Below are 16,302 nucleotides of genomic sequence, written 5' to 3'. Positions count from 1 at the left end.
TAAAGGAAACCAGTCTTGAATATTCATTGGAATGACTGATGCTGATTTGTAACTCCAATACTTTGGCCACCTGATGTGAAAAATTGACTCATTGGAAAAAACCCTGATGCTGGGGAAGTTCAAAGGCAGGAGGAGAAGGGGATGACAGAGGATGAGATGGTTGGAGGCACCACCTACTTGATGGAGGTGAGTTTGAGTATGATCCAGGAGTTGGTGATGGACAGGGATGCCTGGCATGCTGCAGTCCATGGGGCTGCAAAGAGTCAGGCATGACAGAAACTGAACTGAACTGAACTGAACTGAGCAAGTGTAGAGATGGTTAAAAATTTGGAGCAATTAATGACTTTTGATTTGGAAAACAGAAATATCCAAGGGGGGAAAGAAAATCTAAAATGTTTGCAGACTTGAAAGGAGAAATAAATTAGGACTAAGTGGAGAGAGTTACAAGAATCAGATTTTGAGCAAATAATGGACACAAAATCAGAAATAGATCTCTCTGATAATTCAATGATATGTTTTAGGAATTGGAATCTTCATTCTGGCCAGCTTTCAGTGATCTTTGATATATGCTAGACAAGGGGAGGCAAGTCCACAGTCTGCTTGCCACCACGCTGCTCTCCAGAACTCAAGACATATGTTCTCAGTCAGCCAAGGACTCTTGCTCAATGGATTGATAAGTATCCTTCAATCTCGAATCATGATTGAATCCTTTAAGTTGCATTTATGCAGCCACTGCCAATCAATTAGTGTTGCATTTCTGCCTAGATGTTCTCTAAGGTTCTATAAATTCTAATATATCATGATATTAATGTTCAAACTATATTTTCTCACCAAGAATATAGGACATTATGACCTCCATTTACTTATATAAAAGTAAAGGAAGTAAAATTTTCAGCCAAAACTGGCTGAAATTAATGTCTATTTCTAACAATAAATAATTTTGAGACAATTGTCAAAACTTAACAGAATCACCAGATGATATGTTTTCTAGACAAGTCAAATTTACAACAATGTATTTTTACTTTTTATAATGTAACATAAAGCCTAATAATAAGATCTGAATTCTGCAAATACAATACTAGACAAATCTGCAAGTATAACATTCTTCTCTCCTACTGAACATCCTGTGAATTCATATTTACATATTACAAGTTATAATTATGTAGCACTGGGGAAAAGGGAAAATGTAACTGTATATTTATATCTACAAGAATATAAAAGAACATTCATAAATTACAAATGTGCATTGTTCTAAGAAGGATACCTACTGAGCTTTTGTATCTTAAGGCCAATACATAAGACAAGTTTCTCCATTTCCCCCATCAGTGGGCTAAAAAATTATAATTGTAAGTTTGAATGACTATTGATTGCTTATTATAGTTTCTATTATTAGTCATAAATGGTTATGTGTGAGCACATCATTGTAGGTATTTGTTAATGTAGAAGGGGAAGTTTGTATTGCTATAGGGATAATCCTCCTTAAGAAACTGACAAGCATGATTATAAAGAATACTGCAAAGTACGTATTTGCTTAAAAAACAATTACCTAAAATAGTACAGTTAAATGCTATTTTGCTTTTGCTTTTCATATTAGTTTGCTTTCTATAGTAAATTCTACACCATAGATTAATATGAACACTAATCAAAAGGTCTGCTAAATAAAATAAGATTTAAGTTTAGAAATATGTTGTGTATGTTGGTTTTGAGTTACCCCAGAGCTTTAAAAAACATGAAAGCTGAGAAATGTTTTCTACACTTTTGCTTTGTTTTCCAAAGAAATTACCATCATTTACATTCATTTTTAATTTTCATACTCTTCTTTCTTTATTATTTTCACTACAAAATATTCCAACAGTTTAATTACTTCATAGCCACATTTTTATGCCTATCTCTTCAGGTACATTTATATAGAGTAAATTCAGCTCTTAAATAGTCTAATCTATGAGGTCGACAGCCTTTATGTAGCAGTGACCTCCAGTCATCTGATCAAATTTTGGGTTACTTACTAGCTATAATCAAATATATTCTCATCTCTTATTTGAACAAATCATTCAGAAATTGAATACAATTTTTTATGAACACTAGCAATATGTTCACTTCTCTGATAATTTTGACATTAAAATTCCATCTTAATAATCCCATCCTTCAGGCTTTGCAGACTCTTAAGGTATTAAAGCAAAAATTATCCTAAGCAGTTAGATTATAATGTATTTAAAGATTAGACATTTCATGTTGAATATTAACTGCTCCACTTCTCAGGAAAAGAAAACTGTGCTGATTTTTTCCTTCTATAATTCATACATTTCAAAGGCCAGCTATCCAAGTTTTAAACCATGCTATAGAAAAACATACTTTAAAATGAACTTGAATTCTACATGGAGTTTCAAAGGTTTATGTAATGACATATTTGTGTACAACAATTAATTTTATTTTAAATAAAATACTAGTGTTATTAAAACATTAACTATGGTAAATGTTTTACAGATAGTGAAGTGTCACTAAAGAAGTTAACTCATCTATTCAAAAAAGTGAATATGCACTCAACGGAGTTACTCATGCTCTACCTACTAGGTGAGATATTTGTTAAGTATACCCTTTATTATGTGGAATACAAGAAATTAAAGACATATGTGAATTAGCAGATGAGAAAATGACCTACTGTATTGTTTTCCAGTTTAAAAGGACAATAAAACTATTTTTCTACTTCTGGAAAGTCTACATGCTAGCTATTCATAAGGATGAAAGCCTGTCCTATTTTAAATTTCTTCAAAGAATAAAATTTTGAGACCATTAACATATTTCAAAAGTAATCACTTTAAATAATAAAAATCTTCTTTTCTAAACCTTGTTTTATTGTTATGCCTATGATAAACCTTTATTCATATACAATTTTAAAATAGGAAGTTGTTATAGACTGAATGTTTGTGCCTTGCCCTCAAAACTGGTATACTGAGACCTAAACTCCTGTGTGATAGCATTAGGAGTTTGTGGCCTTTGGGAGATAATTTGGGTCTTGAGGGTGCAGCACTTATGAATGGGATTAGTGCCTTTATAAAAGAGACTTCAGAGAGCTCCCTTACCCCTTCCTCCATGTGAGGACAAAGCTAGCATAGATATGTAAATTGGAAAGTGAGCCCTGAATCAGATTTAGGCACTGATGCAGCCCAGATTCAGGCACTGAATCTGGAGGACCCTTGATCTTGGACAGCCTCCAAAATGTAAGAAATATATTTGTTCATAAACAGTTTAAGGTATTTTGCTTTAGCAGCTCAAAGGAACTAAGCCAGCAGGCTAGCAAATTCATAAAAAGAATGCTTCCAATAGTTCAATTTTTCCTCTGTCATTGCTGATCAAAGAAGAGGAATAAGAATGGTATAAAAATGGACAGAAACATCTACAACACGTTTCCTTTTGCACAGTATATAACAATGCCATTATTTTATTTTGTAGTCATTAGCAAGTAAGTTCTACTCATTAAGCTCTATTTCCTATCTTAAAAAAAAAATTATGAGTCCTCATTTTTTTGTGTGAATGCCTGTATGTGACAATTAATGTGAGACTACTTTATTTTATACTGATTTGGCTTTAATTATTAGTTGTGTTGTCTTGGTTTGCTGCTAAGTCACTTCAGTCGTGTCCGACTCTGTGCGATGCCATAGATGGCAGCCCACCAGGCTCCCCCATCCCTGGGATTCTCCAGGCTAGAATACTGGAGTGGGTTGCCATTTCCTTCTCCAATGCATGAAAGTGAAAAGTGAAAGTGAAATCGCTCAGTCGTGTCTGACTCTTAGAGACACCATGGACTGCAGCTACCAGGCTCTTTCATCCATGGGATTTTCCAGGCAAGAGTACTGGAGTGAGGTGCCATTGCCTTCTCCATGTCTTGGTTTGGGCTCCTCTAAAAGTAAATTCTAAGACTAGATTTAGATAGAAGTTTATCTACTTGGGAAGTAATAATAGGAAGCACCCACAAAAGAATGGGAAAGTGAGAGCACAGAAAGAAGGGTTCTAGTCTTCTGTTCCTGGGTAACAAATCACTCTAATCAGTGACTTGCAAGGACAACCATTTATCATATTTCACAATTCTGTGTGTTGACCAAGATCAACTGTTTGGTGTTTCAGTAGGTCTCATTTGGGACTTCTTGTGGCTGTGCGTGCTAAGCCTCTTCAGTCATGTCTGACTCTTCGTGACCCTATGGACTGTAGCCCTCCAGGCTCCTCTGCCCGTGGAATTCTCCAGGCAAGAATACTGGAATGGATTGCCATGCTCTCCTCCAGGGGCTCTTTCTGACCCAGGGATTGAACCCACCTCTCTAATGTCTCCAGTCCTGGCAAATGGGTTCTTATCACCAGTGCCACCTGGGCTTCTCAAGTCTGCAGGCAATAGTGACTGGAGAGGGATCATAGTGATACAGCTCATTAAGGGCAGTCTGGCTCTCTGTCTCTTTGTGTCATCCTAGGGTCCCTTTTTTTTTTTAATGTGATCCCCCTATATAGTTTCTCAATGTGATGTTTCCAGCAGTAGTATAGTCAGACTTCTTATATGGCATCTCTGAATTTCCAAAAGTGCTACAGAAAAAGCTGGCAAGTCATTGTAAGTTGTAGGCTTCCAACAGAACCGTGACACTTCTGTTATTCAGTGTGAGAAGACATTGCTCAGGGTATGAACATCAGGAACATCGTTCCTCGGAACTAAGTTCTTTGGGGGCTGTCCTTGGACTGAAGAAGAAAGTCAATACATTCTAGGTAAATGAAGAGGTTTACTGTTGGTAACATGCTAAATCCTGGTGGAATATGTATAGAAATACCTTAGAATTTCTTCAATTTAGAGGTGTGGAAGCTGTGATATCTACCAATTGCTATTTGGCATTGCTGAGGGGATGGTTTTGCAGGAAGAAACTTCCTGGCACCTCATATGTGCGAGGTATGTAGGTGAAGCACAGAGCCCATCCTAAAGAAACTCCTCTCAAAAAAAGTTGCAGGAATCTTCAATTATAAATTGACAGAAGGCATGGGATTATAAAGTCCTTTGGGGATATGGGATAATTGTATAAAACATTTTTGTAAAGCTTACAAATATAACAAAATGAGCACTCAGACCAAGAAATAAACATTATCAGAATCTTAAAAGTCCTTTTGTCTCTTTTCTTCAATAATATTTCCTCCCGACCTCCAACAGAATAGTCACTACGCTAAATTTTGTTTTAATCATTTCCTTGTTTTAAAAGATTTGTTTCTCCATTGAAATATGTATCTGTAAAAAGTGCATTGCTTAATTTTATCTACTTTGGAAATGATTATAAATGGAAGGATATTGTATTATCTCTCTGAAACTTGCCTATTAATTGTACATTATTTTTCACATTCACAAGTTTGTACTTGAAACTGAAGTTCATTTTGCCCCTCTCCCCTCTCCTCCCTTTTTTTCTAGTCTCTTTTGAATACATTTTTTTTCCTTCCAACTTTTCCTTTAGTTAGCTAGGCTATCTTTAATTACTAATTATTTGACAAGCATACTTAGAGTTTAAAATTAATCAGTTTCTGTGCATGTATAAGTCAAGATTCTCCAGAGAAACAGAACCAACTGGAAATATATACATATATGATATGTGTATATATATGATATTTGTATGAATGTAAAGATTTATTATAAGCCATTGGCTCATGTGATTACTGAGCCTGACAAGTCCCAAGATCTGTAGTTAACAAGCTGGAGAACCAGGAGAGATGATGGTGTAGTTTTTGTGTCCAAATATCACAAGAACTAGGAGAACCTATACTGTAAGTGCCAGTCTGAGTCTGAAGACCTGAGAATCAAGGGAGCTGGTGGTGTAGCTCCAGACTGAGTCTAAACACAGGTGAAGACTGCTTTCCCATATCTAAGATAGGAAGGTAGAAAGAGCAAATTCAACCTTTTATTCTTTTCAGGGCTTTAAAGACTGGAGGTGATCCACTCATACCAATAATAGCCATCAGCTTTACTGAGTCTATCAATTCATGTTTATATCCATCAGAAACACCCTCACAGACACAACCAAAACAAGGCTTAACCTAATATTTGCCTCTTTGTGGCCCAGCTAAGTTGACACATAAACTAATTATCATAATTGTTTTGCTTTTGTTTAGTTGCCAACTCTAGTCTGACTCTTGCACTGCAGTCCACCAGGCTCCTCTGTCCATGGGATTTCCCAGGCAAGAATACTGGGCAAGGTTACCGTTTCCTCCTCCAGGGGATCTTCCTGACCCAGGGATCGAACCTGCATCTCCTGCTTGGCAGGCATATTCTTTACCACTGAGCCACCAGGGAAGCCCTTATACTTACTATCATGTTCCATGTTTCAAGATAAGGAAACTGCTAAAAGAATTATATTATTTCTTCAGTGTCACTCAAGGATGAAATCAGAGCTGACCCATCACCTAGTCACCTGCAAGCATAAACCGTTTAAGGTCAGGCTCACAGTTTCTTCTGTTTGTTTTTTTTAAACCCATGATAGTCATAAGGGCTTTCCTGCTGACTCAGCAGTAAAGAATTTGCCTGCAATACAAGAGACGTGGGAGACAGAAAATACACATATTAGAAACAAATGCTGTGTTTAGTACAGCTTATGCACAGCTCTTTAAAAGAGATTTCTTTTGTTGTTGTTAAATAAATATTGTATTTAAAATTCACCATACAGAAGACAAACAATACAGATTCTAAAAATGGGAGGCATAAATGCACAAATCAAGGATTGCTGGCAAAACTGTGGAAGATCATTTTTCTTACTTAGAGTTTAAAGTTTTCTAATATGGTATATTGTGGCATGTGATCAAGAGGTCAGACCTTCACGCAGGAGGTTTCAAAGCGCAAGTTTATACGGTCCTATGGGATTGCAAGCCTAGGTCCCACCGGCCACCGTCTCCAGGTGTCCCCTGGGCAGCAGTTCCTAACATGGAGGCTCCAGATGAGTGTGCAAGCTCCTGTCTGGGAGACAACCACAAACTATAGGCAGAGGGAGAAAGCAAAGACGACGTGCATTAGCCTATCTGCCTGAAGTATATCCATGTTTATAAGGCCCCAGACTTGTGTTTGCCCCTCAAACCAAACCTCCAGGGCCAGCAAAGAGCACCAGCAAACCTCCAGGCCCTGGAAGACAGCCAGAAGACACCTCAGACCACTGTCTGTGCCCTGCCCCAGGTGGAAACCTGTCCAGGACCATCTCGCAGATTGCGGCATTCCTGTGGTATCCAGGAGCACAAGCCCTGCTGGCCACAGAGGGAGTGGATCCAGTCATAGCCGCAAAAGTCGGAAACATACAAAGGCGCCAAATATCCCCACCCCTTGGAGGCATTGGAGGGAGAAGTTAAATGGCGGCCGCCAGGCTCCAGGAGAACGCGCCTGGAGGCCCCCAAGTGTCTGGCAGATCAGACACCTGTCACTGCCAACACTTCAAACGAGCAAATGGGCCTCTCCCGCAAGTTTGGGGCCTCCTGGATAAGGTGTAGCCCTGGGCCTTGGAGCTGGTGAGTCCGCGCGAGCTCTTTAGGAGCTACCTCCTGCGGCTTGTGGACAGAGCCCTGCTGGTTTTCAAAGCTAGTTGTTTTAGGAGTTCATCTCTCCCAAGTGAAGGTCTTAAAAATTGGGGGGGCGGGGGGGGGGGGGTGGAGTGGGGTGGGGCGGTGGCGGGTGGGGGTGGTTGCCCAATGGGCGGTTCAAATTTCACTACTCAGTGGACATCCACTGTGGTATAGGGAACATGGGCGTGGTTGGACTTATGATGGTACTGTGTCGCAGTCTCTCTTACCTGCTTGGATGTGGACCTTCTGTCTTTTGCTGCATGCAAAAGAGGAGTGCCTCAACCAGTTTTTTTCAGGGGAAAAATCACAATACTATCATAATGCTGCTACTAAGTCGCTTCAGTAGTGTCCGACTCTGCGACCCCACAGATGGCAGCCCACCTTTACCTAAATAGTATAAGGCTCTAAGAATGCTTTAACTGGGATTAAAAACAACAACAACAACTTTTTTTAAAAAATTTCTTCTGGTTGCTCAGTCTTATCCAGCTCTTTTCGACCCTGCGGACTGTAGCCCGCTAGGCTCCTCTGTCCGTTGAATTTTCCAGACAAGAATACTGGAGTGGGTTGCCATTTTCTACTTTGGGGATCTTCCTGTCCCAGGAATGGACCCCACAACTCTTCTATCTTCAGCATTGGCAGGCAGCACTTGTGTAATAAATTTTATATTATTTTGTAAAGTATTTGTCACCTAAGTTTCCTCACGCAGTATCATTATAGTATTTTTTCACACCTTTCCCTGGGGGCACTACAGCCTCAAGCCCATTTTGAATTAAATTACTTGTTTTTTTCAAACTGTAAATCATGAATTCAGAAAACAAAATGCATAAGGAATAGTTTCAGATTGCAAATTCTAAGTAAATCGTGTTTCACTTACAACCTAGTGCCAAGTTTATAACAGGCCTCTTTACTTGCCGACATTATCTTTAAACCTGGATTATTTCTCATATACCCTTCTTCAATGGTGTGACACTTTGTGTCCCAGGATATTTGGGGGTATTCTATTTGATTCCCTTCCTCAGTTGGTCCCTAGATTTTATATCCCATTTTTATTCTCCAAACAAGAATCAAAACAGAAGCACAAGATGACTAGGATTTGACAGAAGACCCAGGATGAACTCTAACTTCAGTACTTACATATTATCTAGGCAATGGCAACCCACTCCAGTACTCTTGCCTGGAAAATCTCATAGATGGAGGAGCCTGGTAGGCTGCAGTCCATGGGGTTGCTAAGAGTTGGACACTACTGAGCGACTTCACTTTTACTTTCATATTTTCACTTTATATGGTTCTTTTTTGTCAGCTTATAAACATATTTAAAATCAACTTTGTATTCACTATACCACTAAGGTTAACTACGGAGAAGGCAATGGCACCCCACTCCAGTACTCTTGCCTGGAAAATCCCATGAACAGAGGAGCCTGGTAGGCTGCAGTCCATGGGGTCACTAGGAGTCGGACACGACTGAGCAACTTCACTTTCACTTTTCACTTTCATGCATTGGAGAAAAGGAAATGGCAATCCACTCCAGTATTCTTGCCTAGAGAATCCCACGGACGGGGGAGCCTGGTGGGCTGCTGTCTATGGGGTCGCACAGAGTCGGACATGACTGAAGTGACTTAGCTGTAGCAGCAAGGTTAACTAAGAAAAATTAGAACATCACTTATTTTACTGGAAAGAATTTAACATAAGGAATTGGTTAGATGGACTTTGGCATACAAAAGAGGCAAAATAGGAGCACTGAGGTAAAGTGAAGATGAAAACTACAGAAAAAGAACTAGGGAGCAAAGGGAAGAAGGCTGTTCAGTTCAGTCACTCAGTCGTATCCAACTCTTTGCAACCCCATGGAATGCAGCACGCCAGGCCTCCCTGTCCATCTCCAACTCCTGGAGTTTACTCAGACTCATGTCCATTGAATTGGTGATGCCATCAACCAGATCATCCTCTGTCATACTCTTCTTCTTCCACCTTCAATCTTTCCCAGCATTAGGGTCTTTTTAAATGAGTCAGTTCTTCACATCAGGTGGGCAAAGTATTGGAGTTTCAGCTTCAGTATCAGTCCTTCCAAAGAATATTCAGGACTGATTTCCTTTAGGATGGACTGGTTGGAACTCTTTGCAGTCCAAGGGACTCTCAAGAGTCTTCTCCAAGACCACCATTCAAAAGCATCAATTCTTTAGTGCTCGGCTTTCTTTATAGTCCAACTCTCACATCCATACATGACCACTGGAAAAAAAATAGCTTTGAGTAGATGGACCTTTGTTGGCAAAGTAATGTTTTTGCTTTTTAATATGTTATCTAGGTTGGTCATAACTTTTCTTCCAAGGAGTAAGCGTCTTTTAATTTCATGGCTGTAGTCACCATCTGCAGTGATTTTGGAGCCCCCAAAATAAAGTCTCTCACTGTTCCCACTGTTTCCCCATCTATTTACCATGCAGTGATGGAACCAGATGCCATAATCTTAGTTTTCTGAATGTTGAGCTTTAAGCCAACTTTTTCACTCTCCACTTTCACTTTCATCAAGAGGCTCTTTAGTTTTTCTTCACTTTTTGCCATAAGTGTAGTGTTATTTGCATATCTGAGGTTATCGATATTTCTCCCAGCAATCTTGATTCCAGGTTGTGCTTCATCCAGTCAAGCATTTCTCATGATGTACTCTGCATATAAGTTAAATAAACAGAGTGACAGTATACAGCCATGACATACTCCTTTTCTGATTTGGAACCAGTCTGTTGTTTCATGTCCAGTTCTAACTGTTGCTTTGACCTGCATGCAGATATCTCAGGAGGCAGGTCAGGTGGTCTGGTGTTCCTATCTCTTTAAGAATTTTCGAATTTGTTGTGATTCACACAGTCAGAGGCTTTGGCGTAGGCAATAAAGCATAAGTAGATATTTTCCTGGAACTCTGTTGCTTTTTTGATGATCCAACGGATATTGGCAATTTGATCTCTGGTTCCTCCACCTTTTCTAAATCCAGTTTGAACATCTGGAAGTTCATGGTTCAGATACTGTTGAAGTCTGACTTGCAGAATTTTGGGCATTACTTTGCTAGCGTGTGAGATGAATGCAATTGTACAATAGTTTGAGCATTCTTTGGCATTGCCTTTTTTGGGGGATTGGAATGAAAACTGACCTTTTCCAGTTCTATGGCCATTGCTGAGTTAGGACACCGATAGATGAACTCCCCACATCACTAGGTGCCCAATATGCTATTGGAGATCAGTGGAGAAATAACTTCAGAAAGAATGAAGAGATGGAGCCAAGGTAAAAACAAAACCATTTGTGGATGTGACTGGTGATGGAAGCAAGGTCCTATGCTGTCAAGAGCGTAGGAATCTGGAATGTTAGGTCCATGAATCAAGCCAAATTGGAAGTGGTCAAACAGGAGATGGCAAGAGTGAACATCAACATTTTAGGAATCCGCAAACTAAAAATGGAGTGGAATGGGTGAATTTAACTCAGATGACCATTATATCTACTACTGTGGGCAAGAATTCCTTAGAAGAAATGGAGTATCCAACAAAAGAGTCTGAAATGCAGTACTTGGGTGCAATCTCAAAAACAACAGAATGATTTCTGTTCGTTTCCAAGGCAAACCATTCAATATCACAGCAATCCAAGTCTATTCCCTGACCGGTGATACTGAAGAAGCTGAAGTTGAATGGTTCTACGAATGCCTACAAGACCTTCTAGTACTAATACCCAAAAAAGATGTTCTTGTCAGGATAGGGACTGGAATGCAAAAGTAGGAAGTCACAAAATACCTGGAGTAACAGGCAGATTTGGCCTTGGAGTACAGAATGAAACAGGGCAAAGACTAACTGAATTTTGCCAAGAGAACACACCGGTCATAGCAAACACCCTCTTCCAGCAACACAAGAAGACTCTACACATGGACATCACCAGAACTGCTAGGAGACACCTAAAAGAGAGGGTACTGTTTAAAGCTTGTTCTTGAGCTCCAGAAATGCTCTTCCTTCACATAGCTGGGAATCAGATTTCAGAGGAGGAACTGCCCTTCAGTTGGTGCTGGCATTTCTGGAGGAGGGCAGTAAGTTGGGTCTTAGAATGTGGGGGAAAATTCTGGAATCTAGAACTGTCATTGCCATATAAAAAAGAATGGCTGTCAAACAACATAGAGGAAAGCACCTCTCTTCTTTGCCCAGGCTCCCAGCCAATCGTCAGCATCACTATTGAGAAAATCTTAACAAGAGAGCCAGTTGGGTTTGCAGGAATGGGTTTGTAATAGTTAGTCCTAGGCGTAGTATAAGGAGTGTAATTTGAAGCTGAGAAATAACCTGATAAATGACACAAAATTATTATTTCTGTTTTGTTGGAAAAGGGCATTTGTTAGTTGAGTTTTCATGATCATTATTTTCCAAGTATATCATGAAATAAACTTATTAGATGAGTCTAAGGGAGAAAAAGTTTAAAATATTGTACATCAGTGAAATAATTTAGTTTAATAAACACATCATTCACATACTTACCAAGAATTTCAGCTTGTAGTCCTTCATGCCAGCATTTTTCACTGCTACAATGTGGCTTTGTAGCATCATCAACCAGGAGAGCAATGTTAAAAAAAAGTGGAGGCCCTTACTTTGCAGCAGAGTTAGAAGCGTACATGCTTGCTCTTCAGCCCCAAGCTATGATCCATAGAAAGTAACTTGCCTTAACAGATGAAAGTCTGGAGAACACCAAACAATGATGTCTCAGTGACATCATGCGCTCTATTATCTTGTGTGTGTTTTTTTTTTTTAAGTCCATAACGGATTGTTTTTGAGTCTCTAAGTCGTGTCCAACTCTTCGGAACACCATGGACTGTAGCCTCCCAGTCTCCTCAGTCCATGTAATTTCCCAGGCAAGAATACTAGAGTGGGTTGCCATTTCCTACTCTGGGGATCTTCCCAACTCAGGTATCAAACCGTCTTCTCTAGTGTCTCCTGTATTGACAAGCAGATTCTTTAGCACTGAACCACTACATTAGCTTGTTAGTATTCTTTGTTTATGGTTCAGCCGTACAAATTTTCTTGGAGATCTTGAATAACGTTTACCACATTTACTTTTCTTCTGTTCTCTGTAAACTTGAGTGCCATAACAGAAAAGAATTTTATTTTTTGTATCACTGCAAGTCTTCTTTTCCTTGATAAACAATAAGCCTCTGCTGATTATATAAAGAAAGAAAATAATAGTTAAAATTTTTTTTTTTTATTTTCAATTATGTCTTTACTATCAACAGAGATGATGTATTAGTACTTCCCTGAGATGGTATACTTACATCATTCCTTTTGGTTTCCAGTAAAGCTCAAAGCCAGTCTATTTCTGCAGTGGACAGAATGTCACTGGATATTCATAAGAATCCCTCTCTTCCAGGGTAGAAACCATATTCTGTGTCATTCTGTGTGTTGATTATCATATGGATACTCTAAATCCAGGTGTAGCTTTATATACCTACCAGGAATAGCCATAAAGATTTATGAACAAATTGAAATTTATGGAAACCGGTACATATTTTAGATGCTTACCAATTAAAAGTGTTTTATGGAATTGTAAATATACATACTATTATGCTTTGAATGATTAGCACTCGTGTAAAATTTTGGAGTTTTACTTATTTCAAGTATAATGCAATTCAAAACCTGTTTTTTTTTAAATATAAATGTGAAATCAGTTCATTCGACATATATTCCCATTGCAATATATTTCAAACAGGTTTCCCTAAATAGGATGTGGCATAAATTTATTTAAGTAAAAAAAAATTCAGCTTTACTGCATAATTAAACCTCCAGAAATTATGTGTCTTACTATACAGGCCTTTTTAATATCATACCATTTGTCAGGAAGTAAGCAATTATGCTTAAAATATTAGGATGAATTTTTAATTTTAGTATTTCTAGACACTGTCACCTAGGAAGAACTGTTGAAACCCTGGCATTGCATGTGAACTCTAACTGCATAAAGTGATGATCACATTTTACTATAGGATCACTATTCAGATTTTCCTAATAAATGTCAATATTTCTGACATTTCTTTTATTAAGTAAATTTATTCCAAAATAATTAAATGCGTTGTTTTCATGTCTATTTCCTTTATATATAGTGTTCAGGGCTATTCTATAATTTCTGTTTGATTTTAATCAGTAAATTTTCAACAGGATTTTAAGTTGATATCTAAGAAAATGAAATTACTGTTGTATACAATTTACATTCTGTCCCTCTGAGCTGTGAGTTAATTTGAATCACATCAAATCAAAATTTTGGGAAATGACTTTCAAATATAGTATATTAACTCAGAGATTCTGAATTATGAATAAACCTACAACAAACAGCTTTGCAACCAATTTTATCACTATTTTCTCTAATTTTCAAAAGTTAAAATTCTATTTTTAAGGCTAAGATCATGAGTTTTGTTATTTGTATTAATTTCTTTTGCCCTCAGTAAAACCCAGTCATAATCATTTAACTCAGTTTATAATGAAACTTCAGTTGCTCAAAGACTTTTCTTTATTTAGAGCCCATTTAAAAAATAGTTGCTTTATATACTATCTTAAATTCCTGAATACAAAGTAGCAATATGATCTACCAGGATTTCTTCATCCATTCAGCTTTATTCCTTCCTTCTATGGATTTATTTTTCTACTGTGAGAGATTTTTTTTTCCCTATTTCATTGTTTAAGTTTTCCTTCTTTAGATAATTGTTTGGAACTAGTGGATCATCTCAGAAGAGTCTGATATTGACTCATTACTTAGTACCAACAGCTCCATCATTTCATTCTTTATCTTGGGAAAAAAAGTCTTTTTTATTCTAGACTGGTGAAAGGCTTGGGTTGTGGGTCAGATGAATGATTATGGTACTCCTCAGTTATTCCTCTTACCAGTGCATTTTTGTATGGACAGTGGTCTGTGATGATGAGGTGTATGATGCTTGTTTAACTCCATAAGAGTTTGCAACAAAAGTAGACAATGTCTTTACTCTTGTTGAAAGAGTAGGCATTTTCTACTTGTCCTCTGCCTTCCTGTTCAGATAATGCAGGGGCTATGCCTGTAGGCATTGCAACTGAAAGAAAGAGCAGAAATGCTTTTCTCTAAAGATTTACTGAGTCGCTTTCCTAAGGCAGAAGTTAGGAGCCCTTTAGCATTATGACTTAGGCACACTAACTTTCCAAGAAGATGTCAGTGATGTGTAACACTCACCGTCCCTCTGTGCTTGACAAACACATGCAGTCTAAAACAAAAGAGCTTTTTTATGTTCTCTGTATCCCTAAAAATGTGTTCCTTGTTAAATAATGATCCTCTGTACATTATACAGATAAAAGAAAAAAAAAAAGGAAGATGACAGTGTTCCCAGGAACTTTGCTTAATGCTCTCGTGTAGCCTATTTCACTTAATTTAAACCTCATAGCCATCTTGAATCAAGTGATTTCCAAACCCATTGCCATAATTAGAATTTGTGGTGTGTGTATAATTTTTATATTTTTGTATTTACATGGTGTGGATAGGAACTGATATTTTAGGGTTGTCTGCTTTTCTAGCAGAAGAAACAACTATGGCCCTGTGCCCATATAGCACACTCTTTCTTGGTTATAACTCACCATATATTCTCCAATTCTGCACTGTTAAAGTGTATCTGATTTTAAATACACACACACACTAGTTTATTTGTGTTTGAATTTACCTTTCATCCCTCTCTACTATGCTCATGCAGTGACACTTTATAGAGATAAGAATAACTGCACATTTCAGTGTCAAGATATATGCCTTTCTAAGATCCTTAATAGATTCTAACTGCCCAATAACACTGAAATAACTATGGTCATAACACATTTTTTCTCATGGATTGCAGTCACATAGGGACATTCCTCATAAACCGGTAAAGCAGTTATTACTACCTTGTGTTACAATGGACCATATATATACATGCATTCTTTTGTGAATATATTCTGATTGCTTAGTGAATGCTTAGTTAAAAAACAATTCTTTACCAGTTCACAAAGGGACTAAAGGGAGGATTTACATATCAGAAAATACATTTGATGGCTTAAAGATTTAAATATAAAACATGACACCATAAAACTCCTAGGAGAGAACATAAGCAAAACATTCTCTAACATAAATTCTACCGCTGTTTTCTTAGGTCATTCCAAGGAAGTAGAAATAAAAGCAAAAATAAACAAATGGGACTTAATCAAACTTACAAGCTTTTGCACAACAAAGGAAACCATACACACACAGAAACACACACACACACACACACACAAATGAAAAGACAACCTATGGAATGCGAGAAAATATTTGAAATGATGTGACTGATAAGGGCAAAATTTCCACAATATACAAACAGCTCATACAACTCAATAACAAATAAACAACCCAGTCAAAACAATGGGCTGAAGACTTAGACATTTCCTTCAAGAAGACATTCTGCTGGCCAATGGGCACATGAAAAAAATGCTCAACACTGCTAATTAATAGAGCAATGCAAATCAAAACTACATTGAGATAGTGTCTCACATCTCTCAGAATGGTCAGTAGTAAAAAATATCTACAAATAACAAATGCCAGTCAGGGTGTGGTGAAAAGAGAACACTCCTATAGCATTGAGAGAATGTAAGTTGGTGGTGTGCTGCGATTCATGGGGTCACAAAGAGTCGGACACGGCTGAGCGACTGAACTGAACTGAACTGAACTGAACTGAACTGAACTGAAGTTGGTGCAGCCACTATGGAGAACAGTATGGCGATTCCTCAA

The sequence above is a fragment of the Budorcas taxicolor genome, chromosome 2 (genome assembly GCF_023091745.1).
Source record: "Budorcas taxicolor isolate Tak-1 chromosome 2, Takin1.1, whole genome shotgun sequence".
Classification (NCBI taxonomy): domain Eukaryota; kingdom Metazoa; phylum Chordata; class Mammalia; order Artiodactyla; family Bovidae; genus Budorcas; species Budorcas taxicolor.
The sequence above is the reverse complement of the archived record's forward strand: the minus strand, read 5'-3'. Positions refer to the sequence as shown.